Source organism: Lonchura striata, chromosome 5 (genome assembly GCF_050655825.1).
Source record: "Lonchura striata isolate lonStrDom1 chromosome 5, ASM5065582v1, whole genome shotgun sequence".
NCBI classification, from domain to species: domain Eukaryota; kingdom Metazoa; phylum Chordata; class Aves; order Passeriformes; family Estrildidae; genus Lonchura; species Lonchura striata.
In genome coordinates, this window is record NC_140707.1 from 49,080,919 (window position 1) to 49,091,537 (window position 10,619).

General features: G+C 37.9%; 1 long non-coding RNA gene across 1 annotated transcript in view; it reads left to right on the top strand.

The window, feature by feature from the left end:
• The window catches only part of LOC146767361 (uncharacterized), a 27,875-nt gene extending 20,452 nt beyond the window's left edge, over positions 1 to 7,423 (top strand). The window contains exons 2-3 of the long non-coding RNA XR_014955690.1: positions 307 to 418; positions 5,651 to 7,423. This is a non-coding gene — a long non-coding RNA (uncharacterized LOC146767361). The remainder of the gene's footprint in view (positions 1 to 306; positions 419 to 5,650) is intronic.
• Positions 7,424 to 10,619: the final 3,196 nt, after the last annotated feature.

The window sequence follows — 10,619 nt, forward strand, 5'->3', positions numbered from 1 at the left end:
ATGAGGCTGCAACTCAGCTTATGCCAGATAGCCAAAATAAAACAGGGAGACAACTCCAATTTTTGCCCACAATCCTGAAGTTGTTGCAGTGGAATGAGTGTTGCTGAACAAGAGGCCTCCTCATTGCTGAAACACTATCCTTAATGCATCCCCTTTCAAATAAAATCACTCAGAATGATTTCCATGGATGTTCTACCTAAAGGGACAGTGACCCAGGGAGAAAAAAGTCTGAGAGACGAGGAGAAGAAAAACTTCCTTGGATAAATAGGAATCAATGATTTTTTAGAACTTTTTTTTTTTTTTCAGAGCATCCCATTGCTTTTATCAAGCCACCTAGGTAGATTCTTGAATCCATGTCCTGGAAAGGAGGCATAAACCTGCTGCCTGAGAAGTCTTAAGAGCTTGATCAAGCAGTGAGGTAAGTGCCTTTTACTACGTGGAAACTAGAAGGTCAGAAGGGGAAAAAGTACTGACAAGATGGTGATTATGAGCATTAATCATAATAATATCAAAGTCTTATATAGCACTTTTCACCAAATTTTAAAGCACTGTAAAAAAGAAATGAGTCTCATTATGTCCATATTTTAGATCTAAAATGTGACCTCCTGTACATTAAGGCTTGTTCTTTGAAGGGGAAAAAAAGACTTCTGGAATCAACAATACTTATTCTTTGTTAAATTTCTAATCATCACAGTGAATGTTATTAAATCTACTTTTTCTACTTTTTTGTGTAAGGGAATTATAATTGTTTAACTTGATCTAGAACTAATTATAATTGTTTTACTTTAACTTGATCTAGAACTAATGAATAAATATAATTTTTATCAGGATGCTGCCATCAGCTGATTGAACCAGTACATTGACATTTGCAGGACAAATTCAGAAAATTCTGTTAACACATTCAATGATGTTGCTGGTTACTGCTTCATTTGTTGGGGATTGGTAACTGGATATCTGCATGTTGCAATGCACAGTAAAATGGATCAGCTTAAAACACTTCCTGACAGCCTTCAGGAACAAAGAATTCAGAAAGTCAGCACTTCCTAGGATTCCTAGGACAGATGCCACTCCTGAGCAGTGGCCCTGGCCCTTGGTTTGTGATGTCATATATTATGGAATATCTCTTTGGAAATTTTGGGTCTGCTGTCCTGGCTGTGGCTCCTCTCAGTTTCTTGTGTCCCTCCAGCTGATTCACTGTTGGGGAGGTGTTAGAATCTGAGAAGTCCTTGACTTAGCATAAACACTGCTTAGCAACAGCCGAAACTGTGTTATCATTATTATCTTCATACTAAATCCAAGAAACACAGCACTGTACTACTAGCTATTAGAAAGAAAATTAACTCTATCCCATCTGAAACCTGGATAGTAAGGCAAATGAAGCACTACCATTGTGGTATCTTTTCATTTGGTTAATAAAATAACAATACAATAGTTAATAAAATAAAGGCTTGCATTACCGAAGAGAACTGGGATGTCCTCCAGATGGGCAAGTCAGAAATTACTCAGCTGCAATTCTTACCTTGAAATCTTTTTGTTGCTTAAGTAACTATGAAAATAAATGCTGAACATTCAGGTGTAGCAGAAATTTTGGGCTTCAGAGGAAGGTTTGAAAAAAAATGCTGATTTCATCAGGAGCACATAGCCCACAGATTTCATGCTGTTATTCTCCCTTGAGGGCCATAGTTCCATATTCCATAGCAGGAAAGTGTCTCTAAAGAGATGTGAATCACAGCCTGTTACATCACAGTGTGTCAAATGAGTGATGTCAGATTTCCTGCTTGAATGTAAATGCACAACAGTGAGTGCAGCTCCCTGCTTTAACTGCTGAGGGTGGAAACTTACCCGTATGGAGGCTGGAACTTCCCTACTGAGCCCATCCTCTCTGAGCACTCCTTGAAGGATGACAGATATGGCATCTCTTCTGACTTTACCTGTTGCTCCCTCCTTTTACTCTCTTTCAGATGGCAAAATGCCTCTTGAGCTGCCCCTCTGCTATTCCTTCTGCTCTCATGCTTATCTCTTGTGAAAGCAAGTGCTGAGGACAGATGCTGCTTTCTCCTTTTATTACTATTACACCCCTTTGCAGAGTCTTATGATACACCAAAAGTTACAGTTCATAAGTGGATACATATGAAAATATTATAGCTACATGTTCTCCATTCATTAATTTAACAAAAATTGACTTTGTCCCCATTTCATTGGTGTTACCATACATCAAAATGGTGAGAATTAACAGCTGTGAATATTTAACAACCACTTTTCTAAGATCCTGGTCATTAGGTCAGAAGGCGGTGGTGTCTTAATCACTGTGGTGTGCCTCCTCTTTTCTTTTCTGATCTTAATGGCCATTACTGGGTAAGTAGGTACTCTGCTTTGTCACTGTCCCAGTACAGCAAATTATGTTCTTGTTATGCATCACATTGCTACGTTTTGTGAATGGATAACATTGATTAAAATCTATTTAGCAAGTAAGACACAATTTATAAATGCAGTAAGCTTATTCTGGAGGGAGTGTACTTTTTCTTTTTCCTGATCACTGGATAAAATACATTAAAGAATATTAATTCTGCTGTGGTGGAATACTTTGACAAGATGTTGAAATCCTTGCATCTAAGACAAAGGTACAACTATATTTACAGCATTAAAATAAAGATTAACGTGCTCAGAGAATTAGGTCTCAAGGACAGGATGTTCACCTTCTTGACTCATTTTGTTTGCTAAACCCATTTAATGGTAGACTTAAATACTGAAGAAATATGCAGTGCACGTGCATCTCAGATAACTCTGGGAAAAAAATAGTTCAACATTTTCAAGTCTGAAATTTAAAGTCAGAATTTTTCAGATGAGCAGATTTGAAAATGTCCCTCATTTTCCCACAGAAATCCTTCCTGGACCTGGTCAAAACTAGACATATTTAACCTGGTGATATACAGACTGAAGATGTTAAGGGAAGTTATTGAAACAACTGTAACTAATGCCACAACATGTTGTGAGCACAAGAGAAAAAACTAAAATTATTAGTACATCTGTTGGAATTTCTGTTAAAAACTACCTTTTAAATGACTGAAATAGCTAGATTAAATTTGGAAAAGAAAACTCCACAAGAAACTCAGTCTGAGTGTCCTGCAGCATTCAAAATTGTTTTTCTATTATTTCTTCATTTATTTGCCAAATAAGCAAATCATCAATGAGTGCTATATTTTCTTCCAAAAGTGTTTTGAAAAATTCCTTTTTAAGAAAAAATTTATGAGAAACAAGTGTATTTCTCGAAAAATATACTGGTGTACAATAAAGATTTTCTGGTGTGGTTTTTTTTTTCATTACTGTTCATTACAGGATTTCCCATTCCTTTTAGCAGACAACAGACTAGGAAAATGCCTGATTGCTTTCGTAATGTTTAGGAAAACCAGGTAGATTGCTTTTCTGTGTGTTCAAGAAATGCAATGCAAGTTTTAACACCACTAAAACCTCCTTGTGACAGTCAATGTTTTTCTTGAGACTGTGCCTGAGTATCCCAGTTAATTCACTCCAATTGATACTACATTTTACCTTTCTACATCTTCTCTCCAGTTGTAATCAGCTGCTTTGTAATCACTTGTTTCAAAGTGAAGGAGATGTAACATTCTTTTATTAACATTAATTAATTCATTTGTCACTGTGTGCTGCCATTCCAAACACCAGCAAAATGCATGTCAGGGCCACAGGGGTATTTTGGGGCTTGTTCAAAAGAGGAAAGATGATGGTAGGCATTGGAAAATGTTTTATTGTAAACCTTACTAAAAACATTTGCTAACTAAACCAAATAACAGAAACCTACTGTATTGCACAGCTGACCATATGAAAATTAAATGTGAATAAAATTGTTTTGAAAACTCTAGTTCACAGAAGGAAGTGTAGTGTAGTATAGAAGTTGTCAGTGAAAAAACTATACAGGGTTTCTCCATACTCCAGCTGCACTGAGAAACATTGTGTGGTGAAGGGTTTAAACCAGGCAGCCCTACCACAACAGGGATATTTTGTCATATAACAACAAAAGCATTACACTGCTATATTTAAAGGGCTTAAGTGGAGGATCAAGACATCCCATCATCTTTGGTTCTGTGGAAGAATGGAATAGAACCTGAAATAGAAAGCAGTCTTGTATGTGGGGGACTTGACAAGTTTGTTTCTGTGTTATTCAGTCAATTTTTGCTGTCATTCTTCAGCATAGCTCTTGAATCCATTCAACCTCTAATAGCATGAGAGACTCTTTATTCACTGAGGAGATGTTGATTAATCAAATTATGCAAGGAGCTGTCTGAATTTTCTTCTTAGAATTCAAATACTCCAATGCAATTATTCTGTGAAAAAATTTGCACATTTTCACTGGCACTGATCACTGCTGTGGCTGATGTGCTCTGATAAAGTCCAGTGTTTCTGGGAATATACTTGGGTCTAAAGTACCAGCTTTTCTAATGATCAATAAGGATTTGAAATCTCATAGTCCTCACACCAAGATTTTTTTGAGGATTAACCTGAAATAAACTAGAATCATGTAAACTTTTTTAGTAATTTTGATGTCTTATATTGTGCTGGAGTTTGCACTCTGGAGTGCCAGGCCAGCCAGGAGCATGGAGTTAAGCTAACTAAAGTGGTGCTGCCTTTGACTAGAGCTTGGCACACCTGGAGAGACCTCCTGAGGATCAGCTGACTGAGGAGTCACCTAGGGGAGGTGCTGGGGGTCTGGCTGTGCCAAAAGGTGCAAGCATCCCCTGCACTCCCATCTGCCTGCCCTGGGATGACTGATTGGGCTATCTGAAGGCCTCTCAATTAGCACTGGTCTCCTACATTTAGGTAACTGGCTGGTTCCCACTGTATTCTCCATTATTCATGATAAGACCTTTGATTGTGTGTATCCACTTAAAGGAGCAGCAGAAAGTGGCTAAAATATTAATCAGATAATAGTTCTGCTTTAGTTAATTTAAGAAAATGAGTGGGAAGCAAAAATATAGAAAGTGGAGTACATGCAGTGCTTACTTTATATGCTACTTTTTTTTAAAGAGAGAAACCAAGTCTGGCATATTTCCATTTTTCTGTTCTTATAAATGATGATGACATTCTGAGCTTTTCAATGGAAGAGAGAGAACCATATTTGAAGTATTTTTGCTAGAGTCCAGTACCAGTACAAATATAATACAACCACGTTGAATAGTATTTCAATGCTATGTTTTATGGAGAATTTAGTTTTTTTTTTGTTTTGTTCATTAAGTTTCTTACACTCATCTGTTTAATGCAATGTCAATAAGTGAACCCCTTTCTCTTTATAATCTCCACAGTGTGAGAGGAAAATACCTTGTAGGCATTTTGTTGAATTTATGAGATAATGAAACAAATAGACAAATACCAGACTACCAGCAGCAGTCTAGGAAAAGAGCTAGCCAAAAATGGGCAATTTCCATTCCATAAGAAATTCAGATGTTTTGAAATTTGTTTTTGCATCTAAGACTAACACTAAACAAAAAACAAACAAACAAACAAACAAAAAAACCAAAAAAAAACCCCCCCCAAAAAAAAGATGGTTGTTTCTTTTAGGTTAAATATTACTCTATATATTTCCAAAGTTTTCAAGTGCTTCTGCTCTGTATACCTTGACTGGTTGTGCTGTTCACAGAGCTGGGCTTCGCTGGACATCTCCAGAGAAATGCAACCCAGTTGCTGGAAGTCCCCACTCTGAAGGGATGCAGGGGCTACAAGCAGGTGCCCATCCTTCCTGTGAAGCACAGTGGTAACTGAGACAGAGGCACAGATGCCTATTCGATGTGAAACACAATGTTTATGAAGAACCAAAACAAGGAACCTGTGTATTTTGACTGGAACCAGCATGAGCCTCAGAGAAAACCCTTCCAGTGGGAAACTGAGAATGACAACAGGATTGAAGCAATTAGACAAATTCCAGTTCTGCAAAACAGGTGTTTTCAAGGAGAATAGTTAATATAGGGGAAGGTCTGAGCAAATATTCTTTGTTGTCCTAATGACATGACATATCTAAACTTTTAAAAATAATGGAATATTTTCCCCAAAAACTGGTGTTTTTTTGTTCTGTAAAAAGTTCCATAGTACTGAGAGGTGAAAAGTAACAGAGAACTGTAAAATAGAAACCAAGGAGAGTTGGAGATGAAAATTTTATGGTAAGTTTATATACAATGCAGGTATATGCAGAGAACACCCATATACAGTAGGAACAGTATGAATCTCTTCCTTTAAACTAAAGGCCTTAAAAATCCTAATTGGATTTTGTCTCAGGCAAAACTGACACTATAGCTCTCTATAATAGTAAGTAATTTGAGTGAATGTATACATCTCTCTCTCTCTCTCGATATATCTCCAAATACACTAAGTAACATTTAGAAGATGGAAAGAGAGAGAGAGACTGCAAACATACATATGAAGAGTTGGCCTACAATAGGTGGAATTTAAAGTTATATTTGTTTGGCTTGGTAAATGTGATCTTTCTCTTTAAGTTCATCCTTAAATTTTAAAGCATAATTTGTTTTGATTGAATTTCTAATGTTAATTAGTGAGGCTTGCACTGTTAAAGACATCAAGAACATATAATTATGTTCCTTATAATTATACCATAATTGTTTTAGTATGTTAAATGATCTAATAGATTTTTTCCTGTTTCAACAGCAGCATTACTACCATCTCTGTTTTATGAGATAACTGGCAAGCATTCAGTAGGTGCTTTCAAGCATTTCAAGTAAAGTTTTTATGGGTATTCATCTACTAATGAAATATTCATGCATTATATTTTTCTCTATGACAAGTGACTTTCACTGAAGCGCCTAATGCTTGGTTTGCTTAGACAGATATAACATTCAATCAAACTAATGGAAACTGTGGAGTACTGTTACACTGGTTATTACTAAATCAAATTCTCTTGATAAATATTGAGTCTCTGATGTTAAAAAGCATTTCTAGCATGATGCATGGATAGTAAAGCAATAATCTGTCCCCTTGTTAAAAATGTTAATATTACAGCTGTCATCATTTAACAATTAACATGATTTCCCAAGTGGAGCAATGCCTTAATCTTAGAGTATTAAAAAATACAATCTGTATGTTATTTGAGATTTTCCATATTGTGTATGCATTCACTCCTAATGCAGAACACTTGGGCAAGTTTATATTACCAGCAAAAAATGTGTACATTCTCTGCTTAAAATTTTATATTTCCTTCAAGTATCATTACTTTCACCAACGTCAATATGAAGAAATCAATTTTGGTAATTTCATAGGCAGGATGCTAATGATCCTCTTACAAAACAGTTGGTAAAGCCCTTTAGAGAATTGTCTGGGCATACTGATTTTGTTTTTCCTACTTGCTGTCTGGTTGCTAAATCTCATTAAATGAATCTAAAATAAATAAAATGTTTTCCCACAATTCTTTTCCACGTGTGTTCTTTTGCCAGTTTTTGCAAGAAATACAGTACCAATGTGAAGTGGTTGACAAAGCAATGAATAAAACATGCTTCATGCTAGGTTTTTGATTTAATAAATTAAAGTTCAGAGGTCAGCATTATGCTTAATTGTAGCACTTCTGCATATATATGGAAGCTGTAACTCCATCAACTTAATATATCCCTAGTTAGCATGAATCCATGGAGGAGGAGGAGGCCACAAAGATGGTCAGAAGGCTGGAGTAACTCTCAAGAGGTGCTGAAGAGAGGCTGAGACAGTTGGGGTTGTTCAGCCAGAGCAGAGAAGGCTCCACAGAGACCTTATAGCAGCCTTCCTGGACCCCTCCCAGAGAGCTGGAGAGAGACTTTTTCCAAGGACACACAGTGACTGGACAAGGAGGTGATGGCTTTAAACCAAAAGAGCGTAGATTTAGATTAGATATTAAGAACTGGGTATTAGATGCTGGAACAGGTTACCCAGAGAAGCTGCAGATGTCCCATCCCCATAAGTGCTCAAGGCACTTGACAGGACAGGACCCTGGACAATCTGGTTTAGTGGAAGGTGTCCCTGCTCATGGCAGGGGTGCTGGAACTCTGTGATCTTCTGGGGCCCTTGCAACTGAAATAATTCAACTCTAGCTTCATCACTTTTTAGATAACACTGTACTGGCTTCCTACAGGGATCAGAAGGGACTCTGTGTTACAGAGCCAGTTCATGAGGGGAAAGTGCCAAAGAAATGCTGGGAAAGAAGATGCAGAGATGATCAGCAATGAATTATAGGAGTCATCAAACATGCAAAATTATTTCACCTGTTCTAAGGCATCCAGAAAATGGACACTGAAAATCACACCCAACATTTATACATGTACACATGTATAAATGTGCACAATTCACAGGCCCTGGTGAAAAAAAATTGTCCTCTCTCATCCCACACCGTGAAGGCACATTATTGTTTGCTTTCACAAAAGAGTTTATAATACATGGATTCTGTGTATATGCAATGCACAATATTCTGGGATCAGGTAACTCTTACTTGAAGGTAAAAATTACATGCAGATGCATTCTGAGGTCTGTATGAATGGGCTTGGAAAACTGCCTAAATCTAAGTTAACCTTCCAAGTCTTCAACATATAGTGGCCTCCTCTGTCACCCTGCAGGTGTTGAAACTGTGAAAAGGTGTCAACACCAGGGGGGACTGAAGCCTATTCCTTCTCGTGGACCTGATTCTGAGCTTTACATTGAAATATTTGATTTAAAATAGTATTATACATTATTCAGGGATCAGCTACATTATTCTTTTGACATTGCTGATTTGTTTTCTTCTTATTCTTTTTTTTTTTTTTTACATTGAAATTTAGAGGGGCAAAGCATGGTGCTAAGAAAATTAGGAAATGTGTATTAAATTACAGAGCAGTAACTCTGTAGGGAAAATGTTTACTCTGCAGGCTTTTCTCTTTAAAACACAACTGCTTTAAAGCATTGCATTAAATTCTAATGTGTGTGTATTTAAAGAATGTACAATATATGTGAGAAAAAGACATGAAGTGCATGAGGTGGGGCTGCTGTGGCTAAGCACTACTTCTAGCAGAATACTACAGCAGTGCCATGAAATCCGACGTAAGTGGTCAGAATATAAGTAAGAGCTGCCTGTGGGTAGTCCCAACCTATTCACAAGCCCTTTTGAACAATTTTCCTACTTTTTTAAATACTGTTTTTGGCAAACATTTGATACTTGAAATACAAAATGCATGAGTCACCTACTGAGATGGGCACAGTATGTGGTTCATTGAATTTAGCTAAATTGTGAGTAATCTATCAATAGTCCTCATAGTGAACATACTTGTAATAATTTCATACATTATAAACAAGAGTAGGTATGATTTTTCAAGATTTTTTTCCAAGCATTTTCCACTGTAAGTTTTTACTTTTTTTACTATGCTTCATTTATTGTTGTAGAAAATTGCTAACTTTTTAGTGATGGAGGATAAAAAGAAAATGTACCTTATTGCTCGTCAGTTTAAACAACAAAGAACCAAAGAAGCAAAACCTGACATATTATAAAATACTGTCTTACAAAGCAAAGTCCTCAACAAGAGATTGAATGAATACAGATTCTTATACAGCTATTGAGATTTATTCTTCTGCCAGCATACCAATTTCTCTTGAGATGAGTAATTTTAAAATTCAGAGGCAGCAGTTCTGAAGGAGAGAGCTGCAAATTACTACAGATTCTGACTCGCCAAGAACATGGTCAGTTTTTGTGGGTTTGGGGTTTTTTTTGTGTGTGTGCAGGTTGCATTTTTTTAAAAGAGGAAAACTAGTAAGTAGACAAAAAAAAAAAGTGAAAAGTATGTGTCTATAAAATAGCATTGTAGCTGTGGTTTGTTGGATACAGATAATATAATTTTTTTGCTGTAGAGAAACATGAACATTCAGGCATAAAATCTTTGAGGAGCTTTTTCAACAAATTCCTTAGAGGAGCAGGAATTCAGCATCTCTATGATGAAAATGAGGGTGCGGCCAGCCCCCAAATACTTAAGCGTCAGCCTCTGATAAGAACCTTTCCCCGAATGTTTTTCATGACCGTGAATGATTGTACGTGCATTTAAATTTGTCCCTGAAGTAGTTATTTCAGTAACTGAGACTTGGAAGCGGTGAACTCCCGTGCTTGCATAACCTGGCCCCTGCTTGGCTCTCGTCTCCTGCGTTTTATCCTTGGGAAGAGCAGGTGGCTCCGGCAACTTCCCGTGAGCGACCCTGACTTTGGAATAAACGGTCCATTATGTAATAAAAGAAAAAAAAAAAAAAAAAAAAAAAAAAAAAAAGGTAATAATTAAAAAATATACTTTTCTCCTGCCTTAGCCCTGGCATTTTCAGTGACGCGCTGCCGAGTCACCTTTACCGCCTTTCCTACACTTTTGGCCCGCAAGGTGCCAGACGCCTCAAAGGCGGTGCTGCTGGCGGAGCCGGGGCCGCGGGGCTCCCCGGCTTCCCGGGGCTTCCCGGGGCTCCCCGGGGCTCCCCGGCTTCCCGGGGCCGCCCGGGGCTCCCCGGGGCTCCCCGGCTGCCGGGCGTCCTGAGGCGGAGGGAGGAGCCCGCCGCTCCCGCCAGATGGCGCCCTTGCACAAGGGACACGGTGGCGCCGGGCGAGGCGGCGGGAGCGAGAGTCCCCCCTGAGG